The sequence below is a fragment of the Lipotes vexillifer genome, unplaced genomic scaffold (assembly GCF_000442215.2).
Source record: "Lipotes vexillifer unplaced genomic scaffold, Lipotes_vexillifer_v1.1 scaffold958, whole genome shotgun sequence".
NCBI classification, from domain to species: Eukaryota; Metazoa; Chordata; class Mammalia; order Artiodactyla; family Lipotidae; genus Lipotes; species Lipotes vexillifer.
The window spans coordinates 680,863-708,012 of NW_006797069.1; the positions used below are offsets into that span (position 1 = coordinate 680,863).

The 27,150-nt window shown below is 36.1% G+C and overlaps 1 protein-coding gene across 1 annotated transcript in view; it reads right to left on the reverse strand.

Annotated features, from left to right (window-relative positions):
• LOC103071084 (potassium voltage-gated channel subfamily H member 5-like) overlaps positions 1–27,150 on the reverse strand; it is a 135,805-nt gene that overhangs the window by 76,644 nt on the left and 32,011 nt on the right. The window lies entirely within an intron of this gene.

A 27,150-nucleotide genomic window follows, 5' to 3' on the forward strand; every position in this document is an offset into this window, starting at 1 on the left:
GGCCGTGGCCGCTGGGCCTGCGTGTCCGGAGCCTGTGCTCCGCGGCGGGAGAGGCCGCGGCAGTGAGAGGCCCGCGTACCACAAAAAAAAAAAAAACACAGAAAACCAATTCTACCAAGTTTTTCATGATTTTGGTTTTCTAGTAGGGTGAGCAGTGAAAAGAAACAAATAGCAGTTGTTACCAGTTTTTTAACTTGTTAAAGCTGCTGTTTGGGGCTACTAACTTTCCAAAGGTAGGGCTCTGATGAAATTTAGAGTTTCTATTGTTCTCTATTCTCTATCTCATGTCTGTATTTTTATATGTGCATATATTTGACTAAATAAGAACACTTTTACACATGTGAAAAATTTTCTAAAATTATACTTTAAAAGTAATTTGATTAATTATGCAGAAGATTGGAAACCATCTTAGAAACAATCTGGACATGATCTTTTTAAAAGTCATCTATGACAAATGATGCTCCCAGCATCTCTAAAAGAATGAGTTCCTCTCTTATATTGTGGGTGGAAGTGAATTAGTACTTCTATTACCTGGTGACAGAAGCTGTATATATATATGTATGTATATATATATATTATACCTCAACACCCAACAATTCAATTTGTAGGTATACACTCAACAGAAATGTCTATATATATGGACAAAACCATATGAACAAGTGTAGCAGCACTATTCATAATAGCTCCAAACTGAAAATTACCCAAAGATCCATAAACATTAGAATAGATAAATACATTGTGGCATATTCACACAATGGACTGCTACTCAGCAACAAGAATGAAAGAAGAAACAACTACACATAACATACCTGAATCTCAACAATATAATGTTGGTTAAAAAAGAGCCTGACATGAAAGAGTATTCTCTACAAAGTCCATTTATATAAAGCTCAGCAACTGGCAAAATCAATATACGGTTCTTGAAGCCAACATATGAGTTACTTTGGAAGGGCAAAGTTGATTAATTCCTGGAAAAAACATGAATATGTTCTATATGTTCTTTCCACATGGATCTGACCTATATGGGAAAAGAATCTAAAGAAGAGTGGGTATATACAATTGATCCCTTTATTTATTTATTTATTTAAATTAATATTTATAGAGTATAGTTGATTTACAATGCTATATTAGTTTCTGCTGTACAGCAAAGTGAATCAATTATACATATACATATATACACTCTTCTTTAGATTCTATTCCCATATAGTTCATTACAGAGCATTGAGTGGAGTTCCCTGTGCCATACAGTAGGTCCTTATTAATTATCTATTTTATATATAGTAGTGTGTGTATGTCAATCTCAACCTCCCAATTTATCCCTCACGCCCCCTTTCCCCCTGGTAACCATAAATTTGTTTTCTACATTTGTAACTATCTGCTTTGTAGATAAGTTAATTTGTACCCTTATTTTAGATTCCACATATGAGTGATATCACATATTTGTCTTTCTCTGTCTGACTTACTTCACTCAGCATGACAATTTCTAGCTTTTAAAGTTTACTTTTAAAACCACACACAAACATAAATAGTAACTATGTGAGAAGATGGATAGGTTAATCAGCTTGACTGCAGTAATCATTTCACTATGTATATGTAATCAAATCATCATGTTATGCACCTTAAATATATATAAATTTTATTTTTTTTTAAAGTTACTTTCAAACAGGTATTATCCAAAGAAAATGAATGAAACACAAATTGGAACCACTAAATCAGTAGTGACAATTATTTCCAGAATGAATGTGACTATGAATGCTCATGTCTCAACCTACCATTCAGCTCCTAAAAATATGCATCAGGTCTCTTTCAAATTACTTAAGGTAATTTAATATATTTATGTAATTTAATATAAACTGTAGAAAGTAAAGGTAGTCAAAAGAAGTCATGAGTAGTAAATGAAGCAAAAGATATGTGGGTTGATTATTTATATTGCTTCTAATTCCAAATAATTCCATATATGTGTGCATTTGTATATCCAGATGGATAAAATCAAGCATACAGAAAATAACAGCTAGAAAGTTGTCTTGAAAAGATTAGGAAATTATTAAGCAGAAGAATAACTAAGTAAAATAAAACAAAATACCAATGTTTGAACAATTGAGATCATATTGAAACATTTTTTCACAACTCTGTCATATATAGATGACAGATACAGTATATATGTATTTATGTGTAAGATGTCTATGTACTATAAAACCAGAAATCTTTCAAAGAACACCAAGCTCTTCCACTCACTCTCCCAGTATGTCGACATTTATAGACTAGACCCTGATCAATATATTCTTATTGAATAAAGCCTGTTATGTTATTTTGTATAGTTGAAATGGGATAGCAATATCAGACAAAGCTTCCTTGTAAATTATACCCTTCACTATTCGTAACATGTCTCAGGAATTTAGCTCTCTGGGACAACTGGAATAGACAAAAGAGTACAGTTACTTGAATATTTACATGCTCAAATATTCCCCCTATATTTTCTATGGCAGTATTTCATGCATACGTAAATTATAAGAAACAACATACAGACTATATTAAAACTAATTTTTAAAAGCACGTACAATAAATATAATTTTCAAAGTTAAGAAAATGAAATATAAGCCTTAGATTGAAAGAATATATTTGTAATACATGTATCTTACAAAGGAGTCATATCTCAGATAACATGGAAAATTCTACAAATCAATAGGATATAGGCAGAAAACCTAATTTTAAAAAATTTAAAAAGAGTTGGGCAATTTACAAAAGAGATTATCTATACAGATAATATGACTTTTAAAGGTGTTAAAAACCATTAAGTATGGGGAAATGCAAATTAAAACCACAATTAGATACCAATACACACACGCCGCAATGGCTAAATGTAAAAGGCTGACAATATACTAAGTCCTGGAGAACATGTGGAGCAACTGGACTATCAGTTATCAGATAGTTAACTGGACTATCCCATTCTAGTGGGAATGTCAAATAGTACAACCACTTCCAAGACTCTTTGACAATTTCCAATAAAACCAAACTTCTACCAATACTACAACCCATCAATTTCATTCCTATGTATATATACTACAGAAGTCTGTAAATATGTTCATTAAAAGACAGGTACAGCGCTTCCCTGGTGGTGCAGTGGTTGAGAGTCCACCTGCTGATGCAGGAGACACGGGTTCATGCCCCGGTCCAGGAAGATCCCACATGCCGCGGAGCGGCTGGGCCCGTGAGCCATGGCCGCTGAGACGGGAGAGGCCACAACAATGAGAGGCCCGCATACCGCAAAAAAAAAAAAAAAAAAAAAAAAAAAAAAAAAGACAGGTACAAAAGTTTCATAACATCTTTATTCATAACAGTCCAAACTTAGAAGCAACCCTCGTGTCCATCAGCCATAGAATGAGCAGAGAAATTCTGATATATCCATATAAGTGAATACTACATATATACTGTATAATTCCACTTATGTGAAGTTTAGCATCAAAATAGTGGTTACAGGAATCAACTCAAATGCCCATCAACTGATGAATGGATAATCAAAATGTGGTAAATTCATACAAGAGAATATTATTCTGTCATTAAAAAGAAATGAAGTAGTGATACATGCTATAACATGGATGAATCTTGAAAACATGCTAAATGAAATAAACCAGTCACAAAAGACCATATATCATATGATTCCACTTATATGAAATGTCCAGAATTGGCAAATCTATAGAGACAGAGTAGAATAGTCCTTTCCAAGAGCTTGGGAGAGGGGATAATAGAATAAGTTACTGCAAATGGGGATGAAGTTTCTTTTTGGGGTGATGAAAATGTTATGGAGAGTGGTGACGGTTACACAACCATGTGAATCTACTAAAAACTACTGAATTGTACATTTTAAAATGGTGAATTTTATGATATGTGAATTATATCTCAATTGTTTAAATAGTGGTTTATTTGGAGTAGGGAGGGGACAGTAATTGTCTGGACATGGCGTGGGATGAGACTTCTGGGGTGATAAAAATGTTTTTATCTTGATCTAGGTAGCAGTTACATGGTATATACATATATAAAAACTTATTGATATTTATGTCTATGATTTGTATAGGTTATTTTTGTGTATGTAGTGTGGGTGAGTACCTTTCTCTGATAAAACACTATATGGAAAATCATTACTATCACCATTTTCCAACCACTACAAATATTAGCATTAGGCAAATTCGGATAGAATTAAGTTGTACCATGTATGGAATAGAACACTGCAGGAGACACAACTACCTAATTTCATTCAATAATTACATAGTACTGGCATATAGTGTATTTTTATGTAAAACATACATAGGAAGTGGCATTAATGAATAGTTACAAACAGTTTTTGCATGCAAGTTCCTTCCCTATCTCACCAGGAAAATAAGACAAACTCACTAGTCAGTCAAAGTTACAAGGAAAGGTGAACAAGTTGCAAAAAGGAAGCCAGCTTTAGGGAAAATACATTATTGGCAGCAGCTCAGAGAAGTGTATAATTAAGGATTGTTTGGGAAAAAAGAGAGCTGATCTACACAGGCCAAACCAAAGTGAGATCTTGGTCATTAATAATTAATCAATATTTATGTTTTTTTCACTTCATGTAGTTGAAACAGCTTTTTTTAAATGATTGGTACATCATAACGAATTTCTATCACTATATGTAGTGTCTACTATCTTAAGTTTGTATCAATGCTGTTAATAAGACCTGAAAACAGAACAGTATATACTGCCAGTTTTTTCACTGTTTACTTAATAGTATATATGTTGTCATGGTGACTAAACTGTTTCAATGTTTTGAGGACCAAAAATAAACAAACTTTCCTTATTTACATGAGCCCATTTAGTAGCACAGGAGACATACATATGTTTTTTTAAGTTTAAGAAATTCCTTCAAAACTCGTTAATATTCTGCAATATACTAGAAACCAAATGATCATCTTTTTGATATAGCATGTTATGTTGACATTATTAAAGGGACTTTGGGGAAATTAACTCTAAATGAATTTTGTTTTATGTATTACTTACATTGATATTTGCTACCAATGTCTTCATTGTTGAGAAACCAGACATGACAGTAATCAAACTTGTTGCAATTCTCATCGTCCAGAAAATAGCCATGAATACAAGAGAAGTAAAACTGTCCATCAAGAGGAGAAAAGACCGTCACATGCATGTGAGATCTGCATGTAACAGATGCCCTCAGACGTCACTTGATTCTTCAGGGAACTCTACCAGAGCCCCACATCCTGCAAACATGACCTAGTTTCTGCATATGGCAGGTCAAAGACAGCAGATTGTTAGAAATTTTGCTGGAGATGTGTGCTGACTGTGAGGAAAAGCAATAGATGAGAGGCTAAAGATATATTCAAAAAACTAAAATGTAATGATGAACATATGGAAATGAAAACTTAAAACATAATATCATTTATAATTTATAAAATAAAATAGTAAATCTAACAAAACAGGGACAGGATCTGTTTTCTGAAAATTACAAGATGCTGATGAAGGAAATCAAAGAACACCTAAATGAATGGAGAGATATACAATATTAATGAATTGGAAGACCCAACATAGTAAATAGGTCAATTCTCCCCAGATTTATCTATAAGTTTAATGCAATTCCTATCAAAATTCCAGCAAGGTTTTTGGTAGACATAGACAAGCTTATTCTGAAATGGAAATGGAAAGGTGTAAGATCTAGAATAGCTCAGAGCATTGAAAAAGGAACAAGGTAGTAGGAATCACTCTATCCAATGTTATGGTATATTATACAGCTGTAGCAATGAAAACAGAATGATATTGGCAAAGACACTCTTTTCAACAAATGGTGCTGGAAAAATTGGACATACAGTGGCAAAAAAAGGCCAAACTTCAACCTAAATCTTACATCTTACACAAAAATTAACTCAAAATGCATCATGGACTTAAATATAAAATGTAAGACTATAAAACTTGAAGAGAACGAAAAGACAAACAACAAACTGGAAAAAAAATACTTGCAAATCATATACCCAACAAGGGACAAATATCTAAAATATATAAGAAGTACCAAAATTCAACATTAAAAAAAAAATCCACTTTGTAAACAGGCAAAAGACATGAAAGGATGTTTTACTGAAGAGAACATACAGATGAAAAATAAGCACATGAAAATATGTTCACCATTATTAGCCATTAGGGAAATACAAATTAAACCTACAATGTGATATTACTGCCCACCTAAAATAAAAAATAGTGATAACCTCAAATGATGCGAGGATGCAGAGAAAATAGATTGTTCATATATTGCTGGTGGGTATACAAAATTGTGTATCTACTCTGGTAGTTTCATACAAAACTAACATGTGCTTAACATATGACCCAGCAATTACACTCTTGGGCATTTATCCCAAAGAAAGGAAAATTAATATCCACACAAAAACCTGTCCATGAACGTTTATTGTAGTTCTATTTGTAATAGCCCCAAATGGAAACAACACAAATTTTCTTCAGTGGGTGAATAGTTGAACAAACTGTGGTACATCTATGCCATGGCATACCATTCAGTAACGAAAAGGAACAAACTAGTGATACACACAATAATTTGGATGGATCTCAAGGGAGTTACACACACAATGAAAAAAGCTAATGTCACAAGTTTACATGATTCTATTTATATAGCATTCTTGAAATGACAATATTAAAGAGCTGGAGAATAGATTAGCGGTTGCCAGGATTTAGGAAGGTGTGGGTGAGAGAGGAGGCTGTGGCAGTGAAAGGATAGCACGAGGGACCCTGTGATAGAACTGCCCTGTACCTTGACTGTGGTGGTGGTTGCATGAACCTATGCTTGTGATAAAATTGCTGGTTGTAGAACCAAACACAGACACACATACACACAGAGAAAAATCAGTGTGTGTAAACTGGTGAAATTTGAATAAGGTTGATGATTCATATCAACGTCATCTTCCTGGTTACGAGGGAAACCGAGTGAAAGGTAGAATCTCTCTATGATGCTTCTAACAACTCCATGTGATTTACAATTATCTCAAAATAGTTTTTTTTTTTAAATAAAGCTAAGAGTTTTGTATTAACAAAAACTAAAAGTTTTCTCCCTCCCTTTTCAGGAAGGGCAAATATTCCTTCAAACAACCAGAGCTCCTAGAACATCAACTAATAACAGAGCATTGCATTCGGTGCCATTAATACACTTTTATTGCGTTACTTTTCATAAAGCTAAAAATACTTGAGAATGCCCCTCAGTAGGAGAACTGTCTGTATGCTCTGGATTTACATGTGCCACCTTGGCTGGAAGATTAGTTTAATCTCATCAGAGACAACTACAGTTTGTCCTTCTGCCCCAGGATAAACCAAATGCCAAACCTCTGACCTGAGGCATTAGCCTCTAGCACAAAGCCAAAGGCTTTAGCCAAAAAACCCTTTGCTCTGGGAAACCAAGCTGTAATTTTGCAATTTATAACATCTCTCTATAAAATATTCTAGTTTCATCTTCTTAAATGCCCAGACACTTCAAAACTGTACTGAAAATCTCATTTAGACAAAGAGTATGTTTGGTCCTTAGTGATGCTTTATACCTGAACAAAATCTTTATGCAATTATTACTTTTCCAGTTAATGAATCCTTTCATGATATTAGCTTTGCAAATTGTGTTAACTAATCTAATACACTAAGAAAGCAGTAAAACTGCTTTCCTAAGTCCACAGAGGTTTTCAAAGCAAAACAGGAGTGAAGGGGGCAGGGCACAACCTTTAAAAGAATGACATAGCCCAATGACATAAACTGATTAGAACGAAATAGGTCCAAGATAGACTAGACCTTGAGCCTCAGTATATGCTCACTGTAACACATCAGCAAGCTAAATGACACACCCACATGGGCCAGACAGTTCCAAGGCCAACCATAAAGGTCAGAGAGTGGGTGGTGGCCCAATTCCTGGAAAACCCCAGCCCTTCCCCAAATAGCTGGAATACCACTCCCACTCATCAGCCTATGAAATTACCCACCCCTATAAAAACTGACAACCCCTTACCCTGGTGCCACTCTGGCCTTCTGAGACGGTCCACACTCTGTCTGTGGAGTGTGGTTCTCTCTAAATAAATCCACTTCTTATCTATCACTTTGTCCCAGCGTGTGGGTTTATGTCCCAATCAGAGTTACACCAGTTTCAAAAGCACTCTAGGGGGCTTCCCTGGTGGCGCAGTGGTTGAGAGTCCGCCTGCCGATGCAGGGGACACGGGTTCGTGCCCCGGTTTGGGAAGATCCCACACGCCGCGGAGCGGCTGGGCCCGTGAGCCATGGCCACTGAGCCTGCGCGTCCGGAGCCTGTGCTCCACAACGGGAGAGGCCACAACAGTGAGAGGCCCGCGTACCGCAAAAAAAAAAAAAAAAAAAAAAAAACCCCAAAAAAAACCAAAAAAAGATAATTAAAAAAAAAAAAAACCACTCTAAAACAGTTCTATCATTGTTTCCTATTTCGTTTGTTCATCCATTGATGGTCACCTATGAATGCCAGAAACATGTTTTGCCTTGCAGATATAGACAAAAAAATATATACAGCCACTACCTTCAGAAGTTTCTAGTCTACTGGTTAAGATAGCTTAACAACAACAACTGCTGCACTCTTTTATCAACAAAATATGAGTAACATTCTGGGAAAGCCCAAAGACCTGAGTGACTCAAACATTTACCTTGGTGAGGTTGAGGAAGATAGCAGAAGAGTAAGCAGAGATCACCTTCCTCCCCAGGGATACATCAGAACTACATCTACACGTGGAACAACTCCTACAGAACACCCACTGAACGCTGGCAGAAGACCTCAGACCTCCCAAAAGGCAAGAAACTCCCCATGTACCATGGTAGGGCAAAAGAAAAAACAGAGACAAAAAAATAGGGACGGGACCTGCACCAGTGGGAGGGAGCTGTGAAGGAGAGGTTTCCACACACTAGGAAGCCCCTTCGCGGGCGGAGACTACGGGTGACAGAGGAGGGGAAGCTTCAGAGCTACAGAGGAGAGCGCAGCCACAGGGGTGCGGAGGGCAAAGCGAAGAGATTCCCGAAGAGAGGATAGGTGCCCACCTGCACTCACCAGCTCCAGAGGCTTGTCTGCTCACTGGCCAGGGCGGGTGGGGGCTGGGAGCTGAGGCTCTGGCTTCGGAGGTCAGATCCCAGGGAGAGAACTGGGGTTGGTGGCGTGAACACAGCCTGAAGGGGGCTAGTGCGCCACAGCTAGCAGGGAGGGAGTCCGGGAAAAAGTCTGGAGCTGCCAAAGAGGCAAGAGACTTTTTATTGTCCCTTTGTTTCCTGGTGCACGAGGAGAGTGGATTAAGAGCGCTGCTTAAGGGAGCTCCAGAGACGGGCACAGCCGCAGCTATCAGCGCGGACCCCAGAGACGGGCATGAGATGCTAAGGCCTCTGCTGCCGCCACCAAGAAGTCTGTGTGCGAGCACAGGTCACTATACCCCACTCCCCTCCTGGGAACCTGTGCAGCCCGCCACTGCCAGGGTCCCGTGATCCAGGGACAACTTCCCCGGGAGAACATACGGCGCGCCTCAGGCTGCTGCAACATCACACTGGCCTCTGCCGCCGCAGGTTCGCCCCGCACTCCGTACCCCTCCCTCCCCCCGGCCTGAGTGAGCCAGAGCCCCCGAAGCGCGGCTCTTTTAACCCCGTCCTGTCTGAAGAACAGACGCCCGCAGGCGACCTACATGCAGAGGCGGGGCCAAATCCAAAGCTGAACCCCAGGAGCTGTGTGAACAAAGAAGAGAAAGAGAAATGTCTCCCGATAGCCTCAGGAGCACCAGATTAAATCTCCACAATCAACTTGATGTACCCTGCATCTGTGGAATACCTGAATAGACAACGAATCATCTCAAATTTAGGAGGTGGTCTTGGAGAGCAAGATATATTATTTTTTCCCTTTTCCTCTTTTTGTGAGTGTGTATGTGTATGCTTCTGTGTGAGATTTTGTCTGTAAGCTTTGCTTTCACCATTTCTCCTAGGGTTCTGTCTGTCCGTTTTTTGTTTTAATTTTTGTTTTTTCTTAACTTAAAAAAATTTCTTTTCTTCATAATTATTTTTTATTTTAATAAATTTATTTTATTTTATCTTATTTTATTTTATCTTTTCTTTCTTCCTTCCTTCCTCCCTCCCTCTCCTCCTTCCTTCCTTCCTTCCTTCCTTCTTTCCTTCCTTTCTTTCCTTTCTTTCTTTATTTCTTTCTTTCTCTCTCTGTCTCTCTCTCTCTTTTTTCTTTCTTTTTCTTTCTTTCTACTTTTTCTCCCTTTTATTCGGAGCCCGGTGGATGAAAGGCTCTTGGTACTCCAGCCAGGAGTCAGTGCTATGCCTCTGAGGTGGGAGAGCCAACTTCAGGACACTGGTCCACAAGAGACCTCCCAGCTCCATGTAATATCAAACGGCAAAAATCTCCCAGAGATCTACATCTCAACATCAAGACCCAGCTCCACTCAACGACCAGCAAGCTAGAGTGCTGCAAACCCTATGACAAACAACTAGCAAGACAGGAACACAACCCCATCCATTAGCACAGAGCCTGCCTAAAACGATAATATGGCCACAGACACCCCAAAACACACCACCAGACGTGGACCTGCCCACCAGAAAGACAGGATCCAGGCTCATCCACCAGAACACAGGCACTAGTCCCATCTACCATGAAGGTGACACAACCCACTGAACCAACCTTACCCACTGGGGAAAGACACCAAAAACAATGGGAACTACGAACCTGTGGCCTGCAAAAAGGAGACCCCAAACACAGTAAGATAAGCAAAATGAGAAGACAGAAAAACACACAGCAGATGAAGGAGCAAGGTAAAAACCCACCAGACCTAACAAATGAAGAGGAAATAGGCAGTCTACCTGAAAAAGAATTCATAATAATGATAGTAAACATGATCCAAAATCTTGGATATAGAATAGAGAAAATGCAAGAAACATTTAAAAAGGACCTAGAAGAACTACAGAGGAAACAAGCAATGAAGAACAACACAATAAATGAAATTAAAAATACACTAGAAGGAATAAATAGCAGAATAACTGAGGAAGAAAAACGAATAAGTGACATGGAAGATAAAATAGTGTAAATAACTACTGCTGAGCAGAATAAAGAAAAAAGAATTAAAAGAACTGAGGACAGTCTCAGAGACCTCTGGGACAACATTAAATGCACCAACATTCGAACTGTAGGGGTCCCAGAAGAAGAAGAGAAAAAGAAAGGGACTGAGAAAATATTTGAAGAGATTACAGTTGAAAACTCCCCTAATATGGGAAAGGAAATAGTTAATCAAGTCCAGGAAGCACAGATAGTCCCATACAGGATAAATCCAAGGAGAAACACGTCAAGACACATATTATTCAAACTATCAAAAATTAAATACAAAGAAAGCATATTAAAAGCAGCAAGGGAAAAACAACAAATAACACTCAAGGGAATCCCCATAAGGTTAACAGCTGATCTTTCAGCAGAAACTTTGCAGGCCAAAAGGGAGTGGCAGGACATATTTAAAGTGATGAAGGAGAAAAACCTACAACCAAGATTAACCACCAAGGATCTCATTCAGATTTGATGGAGAAATTAAAACCTTTACAGACAAGCAAAAGCTGAGAGAGTTCAGGACCACCAAACCACCTTTACAACAAATGCTAAACATCTCAAATAAAAAACCTAACCTTGTACCTAAAGCAATTAGAGAAAGAAGAACAAAAAACCCCCAAAGTTAGCAGAAGGAAAGAAATCTTAAAGATCAGATCAGAAATAAATGAAAAAGAAATGAAGGAAATGATAGGAAAGATCAATAAAACTAAAAGCTGGTTCTTTGAGAAGATAAACAAAATTGATAAACCATTAGCCAGACTCATAAGAAAAAAAGGGAGAAGACTCAAATCAATAGAATTAGAAATGAAAAAGGAGAAGTAACAACTGACCCTGCAGAAATACAAAGGACCATGAGAGATTACTACAAGCAACTATATGCCAAAGAAATGGACAATCTGGAAGGAATGGACAAATATTTAGAAATGCACAACCTGCCGAGACTGAACCAGGAAGAAATAGAAAATATGAACACACCAATCTCAAGCACTGAAATTGAAACTCTGATTAAAAATCTTCCAACAAACAAAAGCCCAGGACCAGATGCTTCACAGGTGAATTCTATCAAACATTCAGAAAAGAGCTAACACCTATCCTTCTCAAACTCTTCCAAAATACAGCAGAGGGAGGAACACTCCCAAACTCAGTCTACGAAGCCACCATCACCCTGATACCAAGACCAGACAAAGATGTCACAAAGAAAGAAAATTGAAGGCCAATATCACTGACGAACATAGATGCAAAAATCCTCAACAAAATACTAGCAAACAGAATCCAACAGCACATTAAAAGGATCATACACCATGATCAAGTGGGTTTTATTCCAGGAATCCAAGGTTTCCTCAATATACCGAAATCAATCAATGTGATACACCATATTAACAAATTGAAGGAGAAAAACCATATGGTCATCTCCATAGATGCAGAGAAAGCTTTCCACAAAATTCAACACCCATTTATGATAAAAACCCTGCAGAAGGTAGGCAGAGAGGGAACTTTCCTCAACATAATAAAGGCCATAGATGACAAACCCACAGCCAACATCGTTCTCAATGGTGAAAAACTGAAAGCATTTCCACTAAGATCAGGAACAAGACAAGGTTGAACACTCTCACCACTCTTATTCAACATAGTTTTGGAAGTTTTATCCACAGCAATCAGAGAAGAAAAAGAAATAAAATGAATCCAAATCGGAAAAGAAGAAAGCTGTCACTGTTTGCAGATGACATGATACTATACATAGAGAATCCTAAACATGCTACCAGAAAACGACTAGAGCTAATCAAAGAATTTGGTAAAGTAGCAGGATACAAAATTAATGCACAGAAATCTCTGGCATTCCTATACACTAAGGATGAAAAATCTGAAAGTGAAATCAAGAAAACACTCCCATTTACCATTGCAACAAAAAGAATAAAATATCTAGGAATAAACCTACCTAAGGAAGCAAAAGACCTGTATGCAGAAAATTATAAGACACTGATGAAAGAAATTAAAGATGATACAAATAGATGGAGAGATATACCATATTCTTGGATAGGAAGAATCAACATTGTGGAAATGACTCTACTACCCAAAGCAATCTACAGATTCAATGCACTCCCTGTCAAACTACCACTGGCAGTTTTCACAGAACTAGAACAAAAACTTTCACAATTTGTATGGAAACAGAAAATACCCCAAATAGCCAAAGCAATCTGGAAAACGAAAAATGGAGCTGGAGGAGTCAGGCTCCCTGCCTTCAGACTATACTACAAAGCTACAGTAATCAAGACAGTATGGTACTGGCACAAAAACAGAAATATAGATCAATGGAACAGGATAGAAAGCCCAGAGATAAACCCATGCACATATGGTCACCCTATCTTTGATAAAGGAGGGAAGAATGTACAGTGGAGAAAAGACAGTCTCTTCAATAAGTGGTGCTGATAAAACTGGACAGGTACATGTAAAAGTATGAAATTAGAACACTCCCTAACACCACACACAAAAATAAACTCAAAATGCATTAAAGACCTAAACATAAAGCCAGGCACTATCAAACTCCTTGGGGAAAACATAGGCAGAATGCTCTATGACATAAATCACAGCAAAATCCTTTTTGACCCACCTCCTAGAGAAATGGAAATAAAAACAAAAATAAACAAATGGGACCTAATGAAACTTCAAAGCTTTTGCACAGCAAAGGAAACCATAAGCAAGAGCAAAAGACAACCCTCAGAATGGGAGAAAATATTTGCAAATGAAGCAACTGACAAAGGATTAATCCCCAAAATTTACAAGCGGCTCATGCAGCTCAATAACAAGAAAATAAAAAACCCAATCCAAAAATGGGCAGAAGACCTAAACAGACATTTCTCCAAAGAAGATATACAGATTGCCAACAAACACATGAAAGAATGCTCAACATCATTAATCATTAGAGAAATGCAAATCAAAACTACCATGAGATATCATCTCACACCAGTCAGAATGGCCAACATCAAAAAATCGAGAAAAAATAAATGCTGGAGAGGGTATGGAGAGAAGGGAACCCTCTTGCACTGTTGGTGGGAATGTAAAGTGATACAGCCACTATAGAGAACAGTATGGAGGTTCCTTAGAAAACTACAAATAGAAGGACCATATGACCCAGCAATCCCACTACTGGGCATATACCCTGAGAAAACCATAAATCAAAACAGTCATGTAACAAAATGTTCACTGCAGCTCTATTTACCATAGCCAGGACATGGAAGCAACCTAAGTGTCCATCTACAGATGAATGGATAAAGAAGATGTGGCACATATATACAATGGAATATTACTCAGCCATAAAAAGAAACGAAATTGAGTTATTTGTAGTGAGGTGGATGGACCTAGAGTCTGTTATACAGAGTGAAGTAAGTTAGAAAGAGAAAAACAAATACCATATGCTAACACATATATATGGAATCTAAGAAAAAGAAAATCATGAAGTACCCAGGGGTAAGACGGGAATAAAGACACAGACCTACTAGAGTATGGACTTGACGATATGGGGAGGGGAAGGGTAAGCTGTGATAAAGTGGGAGAGTGGCATGGACATATATACACTAACAAATGTAAAATAGATAGCTAGTGGGAAGTAGCCGCATAGCACAGGGAGATCAGCTAGGTAGTATGTGACCACCTAGAGGGGTAGGAGGGAGGGAGATGCAAGAGGGAAGAGATATGGGAACATATGTATATGTATAACTGATTCACTTTGTTATAAAGCAGAAACTAACACACCATCGTAAAGCAGTTATACTCCAATAAAGATGTTAAAAAAAAAAAAAGAAAAGTTAACCTTGCCCTGGATAGTCAGCCTTATGCCTATTTTGAAATCACAGTATCTAGTATTTTACTAGAGTAGCAAATCAAATATCCTCCTCCTCAGGTTCAAACACAGCTTGGCAGGGATTTCAGTATTGTTTTCTTAGATTCAATTGGTTCATATTTTGAAAGAAATAGAAAATGACACCAACAATTATAATCCTTATGAAAATTATACAATGCAGATCTTATTTCCATTTTACAAAGGTCAATAAGATTCATGGTCTGGGTGACTTAAAGCCCTTTTGCTCTTTCTATAACACAGCATTTTCATATTCCTTTTGGTTATTTGTATGTTTTTTATGGAGAAATGTCTATTCAAGACATTTGCCCATCTTTAAATTGGGTTATTTGGTTTTTTACTGTTTAGTTGTGTGAGTTCCTTATATATTTTGGATATTAACCCCTCAACAGATATAGGTTTGCAAATATTTTCTCCCATTCTGTAAGTTGCCTTTTCACCTGTTATTTGCTTTCCTTGCTGTGCAGAAGCTTTCTGGTTTGATGCAGTCCCATTTGTCTATTTTTGCTTTTGTTGCCTATGCTATTGGTGTCATATCCAAGAAATCATTGCAAAGATTTAAACATAATACCTGAAACTCTAAAATTCCTAGGAGAAAACACAGGGGAAATTTTCTTGATTGTCTTTTTGTCATTGTCTTGGCAATGTCTTAATCCATTTTGAGTTGATTTTTGTGTGTGGTGTTAGATAAGATCCCAATTTCATTCTTTTGCATATGAATGTCCAGTTTTCCAAACACCATTTGTTGAAGAGACTATCCTTTCCCCATTGTGAATTCTTGGCACCCTTGTCAAAGATCAGTTGACTATTTATGTGCAAATTTAATTCTGAACTCTCTATTCTGTTCCATGGTCTATATGTCTGTCTCTAGGCCTGCACCATACTATTTTAATTACTGCAGACTTGTATTTTGTAATCAGGAAGTGTTATGTATCCAGTTTTGTTCTTTCTCAAGATTATTTTGGCTGTTTGAGGTTCTTTGTGGTTCCATATGAAATTGACACAGGTTTTTCATATTTAAGTCTTAAAGCCCAGAATTGATTGATATGGTGGGAAGGAGAGGTCAGATTGAACTTTTTTCCTAAGCCCAATAACATTTGTTGAATGGTCTTGCCTTTCCCACTCATGTATATTTGCCTATCTCTGTCATATATAATGTCTCTCCATATGTTTGGGGCTATTTTTACATTCATTAACTTGTGCCATTACCATATGTTAATTTGATTATCCCTATGCCAAAATCACACTCTTAATTACTACACATTACTCCTCCTCACTCCAATGTTTCATCTGTCTGCACTACTCTCATAAATCTGCTTTTATCAAGTCCACAAATATGCTCTATGTTGAAAAATCCAAGCAGAATTTTTCACATTTTATTTATATTTTAGAAGATTTCAAGATAGTTGTTCATTTTTTCTCTTGATTTCCATAAAATAAAATATTTCTGCTTTTGATCTGATATCACCAACCACTGATCAATGTCCTTTCAGGCCCTTTCTCATCTACTTCATCTAAATGTAGGAGTTTCTCAAAACTCTTTTCCCTTTCCTAGCTATAATGTCATTTTGAGTGATCACAGCTATGTCTTCAAGGCCTTTTATATATTAATGGCTTCCAAATGTATATGTCCTTATGAACCCCAGAATTATATCCATTGATAAAATAAAAATGTATTGATCATCTAACATGTACCAATCACTATTCTAAGTGCAAATTACTCAGCAATGAACAAAAGAGTCAAAACTCCTTGCCTGGGGCTTCCCTGGTGGCGCAGTGCTTGAGAGTCCGCCTGCCGATGCAGGAGACGCGGGTTCGTGCCCCGTTTCGGGAGGATCCCACGTGCCGCGGAGCGGCTGGGCCCGTGGGCCATGGCCGCTGGGCCTGCGCGTCCGGAGCCTGTGCTCCGCGGATGGGAGGGGCCACGGCAGTGAGAGGCCCGCATGACGCAAGGAAAAAAAAAAAAAAAAAAACTCCTTGCCTGCATGAAATGTTTATTCTAATAGTGGCACATTTAACAGATAAAGAAATGAACTATATACATAAAATACTTCAAGTTGTGATAAGTTCTGTGAAGAAAATTAAACTGTGGAAGTCACCTAAGGACTTTAAGGGTAGAGATGCTGCAATTTTAAATAGGATAGAAATCTGACAATCTGACTAGAGATGTAGTAATCTTAAGCAGAGGTCAGCAAACTAGGACCTGAGGGGCAAATCTGGACTTCCACTTGTGTTTGTATGGCCAGTAAGCTAAAAATGGTTTTTACATTTTTAAATGATTGCGGGAAAAAAGGAAAATAGTATTTTATGACATGTAAAAGTATATGAAATTCAAATTAATGTAACTATAAATAAGCTTTCATTGGGACCGAGCAGTGTTCATTATTTACATGTTGTCTATGTCTCTTTTCATGCTACAATGACAAAGTTAAGTAGTTAAAACAAAGACCACATGGCCCACAAAGTCTAGACTATGTACTTCCTCTTCCTTTACACAAAAAGTTTGCTGATCCCTGATCTTAATCAATATACTCTATTGCTTGCAAACAAAAGATTTGCATGACAAAGTCCTATTTGGATTCAATGCCAGAAGAAAATATATTAGTCTTTAGGCAAATGTGTTTGCCTCCTTTAATAGACAACATTTCTCTTTTTAATTTAGTTGCCAAGAAAATCAAAAGCTCAATATGACCAAATTCAGTAAAAATGACACTCCAGGTGGCTAGACACCTCTATTGTATTTAATTCTTTCTTGTATATATATGTGGAAGTGTTTATGCATGTCTGTTGTACTGTCTTGTTTTATATTGATTTTAATTTTATGAGAAGTCCATAAAAGTCAATACAAATATGAACAAACATAAGAATAAATATTTGATATACTATTTTAAGAGGTTATCCTTAAAACTATAATAACCAAACTGCCTTTCTCTATTATGGATTTGGAGTTAAAGTATTAAACAAGTACATGTCTAAATTCATGAGGAGGTGTAGCGCTCCTTGTGAAGAAAATATTTTCCTAATTTATGTAATATATAATATTCTCTTTAAGGAAAACATGTAACATCATTTGAAAGGCTTTTCTCAAGATTCTTAAATAATTGTGCAGGAAAGAACAAGTTTCAGTCAACTGGAAAATTTACCTCTGTGAAATAGCTCATGCTTTGATACTAACATTCCTATGCATCACTGCAAATAGAGAACAGAGGTATATTAAGATTAAGTGATATCAGGTCTCACGTTTTATTAGTGAGAAAGTAAAGGTCATGGAATTAAGATTTGAGGTTTTCTCTCAGTTCTTTTGAATCTTCTATAATGTACTTTAAAACTAAGGATCAAAAAGGAAAACTTAGACTGTTTAGGGTTTTTTGTTTGCTTGTTTGTTTTGTTTTGTTTTGTTTTTGAATATTTTGGTTTTTCTTACCTTTGAACATTTTAAAATAGCTCTCAAAAAGCCACAGAAATGAAACTCTTCCTCTGTAAGTTTGTAGGGAGATTTATTACAAGAACTTTCTTAAAACCAATTAAAGATAAATTTATTATCAAGAATATTAACTCTAGTACTCCACCAAATTTTGATTACAGAATCAGGCCTTTTTCTTGTAATAGGTGTCCTATATAAGTAATAAGTTTGATGGTAGGACCACTATTGATATATTCATTCTGTAATTTCTTATAGTGGTACTGTATGTTTGTGGCAAGCTACATTCCTGTGAGTGGTGGGATTATGCGTGATTTATCATAGTTTCTTTGCCTAGCTCTAATTTCTTATTTTATATAAGTCATGTATCTCTATTAAATAAACATTTTGGGGGGAAAATGGTTAGAAAAATATTTTTTTCTAACATTTTATTCATCCTTCGTAGAAATGATGAAAACAGAATGTGTAAAGTATGCTCTGGTCATGAATGTATTATCTGATACTTGTCCACAAAGGCAGCAGACCCACTTCTAAACAAATATGTGCTGATTAGCTTAATCAGGACTAGGGAACCAGTGGAGTCCATATGCCCCCCTATGTGCTGTTATTGGTTTTAGAGTAAGATTTTCAGCCAGTATGAATACTCAGTTCAAATTATTCCATAGCACATAGAATGTAGAGTCTATGTATAGTTAATTAATGATTTAAGGAGCTAATGTACTAACTAGACCTTTGCTTTTTCTCTTTTCTTTTGTTTTCCATCTTCAGACCAGTTACTTGAGGATTAGCATATAGGTAATTTGAGTTCTGTTATAAAATATGTGAAGTTTCATTTTCTAACAAGCTTTTCTGTTCAAATTTTATTGCTTTCTCCATTGCCATCTTAAACCTACATCCTCCAACCTTAACTAGATCCACTCCCTCTTCTATTATTTTTAAATCTTCCATAGCTCCCTGTATTATATTTCAAGCATCATCACAATTTGGAATCATACATTTAACTCTGGTTATTTAAGTCTTTCCTCTCACATTAAACTCAGAGCAACACAAGAGCAGGGACTACGTATACTTTTATTTACCACTCCATAGCAATTACTACAATATCCTACAAAACCATGTTTCCCTTTTTTTCTCCCCCCTTGTGAAACCACGGTTTCAAGGTATAATTGATTTACAACATTATATTAGTTTCAGGTGTACAACATAGTGATTCAAAATTTTTATAGATTATACTCCATTTAAAGTTATTATACATAGTAGTTTGTACCTCTTAATCCCCTACCCCTATCTTACCACTCCACCTTCCCTCTTCCCACTGGTAACAACTAGTTTCCTCTCTATATCTGAGTCTGTTTCTTTTCTGTTATATTCATTCGTTTTATTTTTTAGATTACACATATAAAGTGATAACATACAGTATTTGTCTCTCTGACTTATTTCACTAAGTGTAATATCCTCCAGATCCCCCATTGTGGCAAAAGGCAAAATTTCATTCTTTTTTATGGCTGAGTAGTATTCGTGTGTGTGTGTGTGTGTGTGTGTGTGTGTGTGTGTGTGTGTGTGATATCTTTATCCATTCACCTGTTGATGAACACTTAGATTACTTCCATATCTTGGCTATTGTAAGTAATGCTGCTATAAACACTGGGGTGCATGTATCTTTACAAATTAGTGTTTTGTTTTCTTTGGATATGTACCCAAGAGTGGAATTGCTAGATCATATGGTAGCTCTATATTTTGTTTATTGAGGAACCTCCAAACTATTTTCCATAGTGTCTGTACCAATTTACATTCCCACCAACAGTGTCCAAGGGTTCCCTTTTCTCTACAGCCTCACTTACATTTGTTATTTCTGGTCTTTTTGATGATAGCCGTTCTGATGGGTGTGAGGTGATATCTCGTTGTTTTGATTTGACTTTCATTTGTTGGGAAGTTTTTTTTTTTATTACTGATGCAATTTCATTACTGGTAATTTGTTCATATTTGCTATTTCTTCCTTGTTCAGTCTTGGGAGATTTATATTTCTAGGAAATTATCCATTTCCTCTAAGTTGTCCATTATATTGGCATATAACTGTTTATAGTAATCTCATGATCCTTTGTATTTTTCTGTGTTGTTGATTGTAACTACTTCTTTATTTCTGATTTTATTGATTCAGGCTCTCTTGCTTTTTTTTCTTGATGTGTCTGGCTAAAGGTTTATCAATTTTTTTTATCTTTTCAAAGAACCAGCTCTTACTTTCATTTATCTTTCTATATTTTTTCAGGCTCTATTCATTTACTTCTGCTCTCATCTTTATGACTTCTTTCCTTCTACTAACTTTGGGTTTTGTTTGTTCTTTTTCTTGTCCCTTGAGATATAAGTTTAGGTTGTTTATTCGAGAGTTTTCTTGTCTCCTGAGATAGGCTTGTATAAACTTCCCTTTTAGAACAGCTTTTGCTGCATCCCATAGATTTTAGATTGCTGTGTTTTCATTTTAATTTGACTCTAGGTATTTTTTTATTTCTTCTTTGAATTCTATAATGATCTACTGGTTGTTTAGTAGCATACTGTTCAGCCTACAAGTGTTTGTGGTTTTTTGCAATTTTTTTCTTGTAGTTGATTTCTAGTCTTATGGTCGGAAAAGATGCTTGATAACAAAAAATAAAGACAACAGTATGGACTGAATACCAAGCAAAGACTAAGGTAAAAATGATGCCAGGCATGACCTACTTTTTATAGTTTATGATTAGTAAAGGAGGAAATCAATTGATTGTAACCTCAATAAACTAAATTATTTGATTACACTTATTATTGCTTATCTTATGCAGGCACTATGTGGGCACTTTTCATCCTCTAGACAACTAAGGTGGGTGGTGGTATTTCCATTGTAGATGTGAACACTGAGCATGGAAACCAATCCTCATGGTCAAGATAAAGCCAGGCTACTGAGCAAGTCATCCATGGCCCTACATGGACAACTCTTTCTCATTCCTGGACTATAGCTATCAAATGACTCTGTAGTCCCTTCCTCAGAGGCTAGTGACAGAGTGGTGAGAAAATGAAATACAAACTAGCCCACTCTAATGCACTAAAGTAATTTCAACGTGGTACATAAAAATAATGCACTTAATATTATTCCTAGAGAAAGGTTTAAGCCACTCAGGTTTTAACCTAAGTTATACAGTGTCTCCCTATCCTTACTAGAGAAAAATAATACTGCCTACTACCCGACACACAAAAAGTTTGCTAGTAATTTTATTAGCTAACAATAATATAAAGCTGGCATTGGAGTACTCTTAAACCATGCCAAAAGCCATGACACACCGAATATAATTTGATGTTTCAAATTTCTATCACAGAAAATATTAAAGTTCCTATCTACTTATAATGTTTCTAATAAACCCTTGAGTGTTATTTTATTTAACTTCTGATCCATGAAAGGAAAATTATAATTGAGGTTTCAGATAGAAATCTAGAAAAGAGAAATGTCAATAATAAGTCTGAATGCCTACCCTGTAATTTTTCACTAGGTAACAACTGAGAAGCCCATGTGGACATGACAATAGTTAAATTCCCTTGCCATGTATAGGTATAGATATAAAGGTCACAGTTTTCAGATATTTGGGCCATGGTGCTTTCACAAAACAGGCTAAAATATAGTTTCCTATAATAATAAACTAGCCATAGTCTCTCTTGCCCAACAAGCAGTTTATTTAAAGACCACAGGAAAAACATGCCAATTGTCCAATGGGCCTGGGCTGGCTTAGCCCCCAACAGGGATACTGAGTCCTCATAATTTTTTTAAGATGGTATTTTTTCTGCTACTTTGGAAAAACCAGTTAGTTTCATGTGTAAAACTACAGTACTTAGATGTACTAATAAAAAGTTGTTGGGAAATAATTATTGAACCATTACTGAATTTTATTCTGTAATTTTTAATACAGGATCTCTTGAATGTATGTTTCTTAATTGTAAAAAGGTTATGATATGTAATAGTACTCTAAATCATTCAGATACAGCCGTCATGTAATTTCAGTGTCAGGACCTGCAAGTTCATTTTGGACGATGTTCTGTCTGTATCCTTTACCCGCAGGGACTTAATTTCCTCCTGAAGCAGATAGATCACTGCATCTTTAAATACTTCAAATAGTTCAGGTCATCTGTCATACCTCTCCCCAAAGTCTTCAATTAGCCAAACAAACTATTCATATTTCCTTTAACTATTCATCTTATAACAAGATTCCCAGAACTTTATGTCATCATGATTATCTTCTAGTAAGTGTGCTGCCATTTGATAATATTTCTTTTAAAATATTCAGCTGATAGCTGAACATAATATTTTATCTATGATCTGAATAACATGGACTGTATTGGGATGTTTAGTACCTCTCTTGATCCAGAGACAAAAGTCCTATTAATGCATCTTAAGACCAATTCAGTTTTGTTTTACTATCTTCACATGTATATACTTACATGGCATATTTAACTGGGGGGAGCTCTTCTTGGAAGGCTAGTGCTTTCACTCTAGGGTTCAGCTGTACATTGCTATAAAAACTTCTTGAAGCATTTAAATAATTTAAATATTGAACCAAGATAATGACACTATGAATATATAAGAATGTATCCCCATTTTTCACATTTAGGAATACAAAGAAATATTTAGACAGGCTTTCCTAAATTTAAAAATATGTTTGTATAAAATAAACTGATTAAAAGAAAGTTACTTTAATTCGTAGAAAAATATATATATTGCCTATTATACTTGGAAGAAGTAAAGTGCTTCTGTTATAGATCTGGTTTAAAAATAATCCAAGATTTTAAAATATTCAAAATCAATTTCCTTACATTCTAAAGGCATAATTCTGCCTGAATGTTTTTCATAATTCTGCCAGAACTTTTCATATACTGGGATCTGCCTACTGATAACTTTATGCTTATTACAAAACCCATGAAACAAGAAATGAAGACCAAAGAGCTTTTTCTACTGAGTTTCTTCAAAGAACATGCTAGAAAAAAACAAATATTAGACAGTGGAAAATAAAAAACATTAAGGTTTTAAACTTCATTCTACAAAACAAGCTGAAAATGATTCCAGTATTATGAGAAATATGTGGTCTACACAACATGCTACAAGTTATATATTTTTTCATACAGTCCCAAAGCTGAAAATAAAGTCCCGAGCCATTTACTTTATTTGAATTATTTCTCAGTAAAATCATTTCAAACTGTAGGATAGATTTTTTGAGCTTTAACTATCATCCTTTCTATTTTTTTCCCATAATCTGCTCTTTCCCTTTTAAATCCTCACTCATTCCACCCATTTCTCTTGTCTTTTAACTGCACAGAATGTTAGCAAGTAGCAAAGCCCAGAGGACGGATTTTGGTTATTAAATTTGAAAAGAATCTAAAGCAACTATAGTAATTAGTAGTCAATAAAATATTTTCAACCAAATCAAATTAATCTAGGTACTGTTTTATATTTTTAAATTGCCTAAGGCAAAATTACAATCTCCACATCAGTAGTGATTTTAATGCCACAATTTGTATTAGAGAAAGCATTATTCACAAAAGACAAGTTAAGACTGAATTAAATCACAGTGATTAATTTGTTTGTGGGTTAAAGCTGAATTCAAAATATTTATAAAACTAAGTATGTGGAAGTGACAGAATGAAATCTCAGTAATTGGGGCGAACGTTTTCTCTAATTAGCTGAAATGCATCATTAAATTCTATTGTACCAGCAGCTGAAAAAAAATAGCTGTTTTAGAACTAACAAGAGAAGTGTTAGAACAAAGACATTTCATTTCACACATGATATTTCAATCTTTTTCAGTACATACTCAAAGTTAAATTTGATAACAACCACCATTGATAAAATATTCAAAAGAAACAATCAACAAAATGTAAGATAAGAAACATATAGGAAGACAAATATTTCACTTATTGAGGAACAGCAAGTCTAAGAGAGGTCTCTAATATCAAATATGGTGTAACTGTTAAAAATCAGATGCTGTTTACTGAAGCTATCCTCAAGTAAATCTACACTTCTAAGATTATGACTACAATGACAGGATTTATGTGATTACTGTCATTGAACTTTCATTTTCTTTTTTCTACCCTTGTATTTTAACAGGCTCAACCAATGTCATTCTTATTATCAAAAGTAAAGATGAATATAAAATAGTTAGATACACAGATGGATGGATGGATGAGATAAATAAGATACAAAAAGAGGTAGGGATGAAAGATGAGACAGAGAAAGAAGATAGAAAGCTTTATTATGAAAGCCATATAAGCTCATTGGCTGCTGTGCTGAGAATAACCTATACAGGGATGGGGTGGATGCACAGACCAATCACTTGGCTACAGAATAACCCAGATAGGACATGATGGTGACTTGAACCAGCTGATCTCAATGGATGTGGTGAGAAATGGAGGTGGAGCCAATAGGATTTGGGGCAAGTTTCAACGTGGAAGCTTTGTCCTAAGCAACTGAGGTGTGGAGTTTCCATTAACTGCATTGAGGAAGAATGTCAGTAGAGCAGGTTTATGGGAAATGATTAGGAGTTCAGTTCTGGACAACTTCATTGGATATGAGTAGGCAGTTGAATAGGAGAATCTGTGGTTCAGGGAGTAGGTCCAGGATGAGTATGTATACTAGGGTGGTGTTAGCATATATTATTAGTCATGAGATTGTATATCACTGAAGGAGAGATTCTAGACAGAAAAGGGAAGAGGCATAAGGACTGAAGTCTAGATATCCCTAAATTTAGGATATTATCTTGGTAAAACTGTTTTCAAGAAGCACCCTACCAAGTTACACACAGACCAGAATAATATGATAGTGTCAGTCACTACAGCCTTTGCTAAGATTAGGCATTATATTTGACAGTCTCTTGATCTTTCAATATTTATTCATTACAAGTGAAAATAAGACTTTTTGTATGTTTATTAGTACTTTGTACTTTTGTCTTCTATGCGTTCAGCTCATTTTCCCCATGCATTCTAATTCTTCTTATTGATCTGTAAAATCACTTTATATATTAAGGTAATTAACCTCTCACCTGTGATATTTGTTGCAGATGCTTTATCTCATTTTTATATCCATAGCTTTTGGTGTGAGAGGTTTTACATATTCTAGCCAAATTTATTCATCACTTAATTTGTTATGTACTCCACTGCATTAGTACATACAAAGACTTCTGTATGTGCCATGGTTCTTTAAATCTGCTCTTCCTACTAGTCAAACACTACTCTAAAGATTTCCCACTTAGTTAGGAGGCACATCCATGATTTTGTCTTATCCAAAAGTTAATTCATTTTAATATTTTTACTTTTTTCTTTAAAAATCTTTTTATGTGAATTAAAATTTTATTTCACCTTTAATATTAACCTCCCCATTTTTTTCCTATTACTCCCTTGTCCATGGATATTCTACCAATCAGAAGTACATTTCTATGACAACAAATGATGTACAGCAAAACAACCAAAAAAAATGTCAATAATAAGAACTACATGGTGGGTGCACTTCTGTAAACACCCAATGCCAGTATATTACACCCTAACTGCATCATGAAGCAGACAGTTGAGCAGGTACTAGAGGGGAAGCAGGTACTAGAGGGGTTCCATTTCCGAACTAACCCAGCATCTGGGAACTTAGAGAAGGGAACTAAAAAATCTGCCATGTACCAGATCTGTGGCATAGGCTCTGGGTCAGGTACTTTTCTAGTGTAAAGGGCTATTATTCCATCAGTTTACTGATGTTATCTGTCAACTACCATGAGACCCCACTGAATTTTCTGGAAAGAAAAGCTTCTGACTGAGATAGTGATTGACAAGGTAAATGGTTGCGTCTTGAGCTCAGTTTCACTGAATGTGGACCTCAGAGAATATCCTGCTTCTAACGATTTACACACTGACTCTCACGTGCACCCCTCAGGAAGATCCTGTTCCTTCTTTGGATTCCCTCCCTACTAACCTTATATCAGTTCAGGTACACAGTAATCAAATTCCACAGGTATGCAGTTTTTCCTTTTCCCCCTCTGTGGTCACACATTCCACTTTAAGGGGCCATTTAACTGCATCTTGTAAAATGTCAAAAGAAGAGCAAATCTCACCCTCTTTCATAACTCTTCCACATAGCTAGCCTCCAGTATCTCACCTGCACTCTCTCGGAAGGCTTCCCTCCCTCAGCTCTTACCCTCAAGTCCGTTCCCTTCAACTCCCCTCAATCCTCTGCTCCTAACACCTGCTCTGGCTTACAACTTCCTACTTGTTTCATGAAATTCCCCTAACTAAACATCTACTTTGTTCATTGGCTCTTTCACTTTGACATTGAAAGGTGCTTGTTGAGCAGGTCTGAAAGAAAAACTACAAGTCAACCTCATATGATTAAAAAAAAAAAAAACTTGTGGGAAATGGCAAGGAAGGTTATGTGCTATCTGATTATCGTATGTCAAAAATCAGTACCTAAAAATAAAGCCTTCGCTGATACTTATAAAGTGAAATAGCTTAAGATCAGTTTTCTCTAGAAGTCTTATGTGCAAGCCCTACTTGTCATTCCCTATATTGGATGTGAATCAGCTGGGTGTAGGAAGTGAGAATTTATTTGATTTTGTTTACCATGAGGAGGACTTTGGTTTCTTCTTTGCCCCTAATATGAGTTAGATGGGAAAAATTTAAAGAGGTTCAATGAAAAGACAAGCAAGAAATTAGATATGACAGGTGGATTGCAAGGGTCATATCCATTTCATAGATTTGTGTAGGGAAAAAGGGAAAACAAATAAC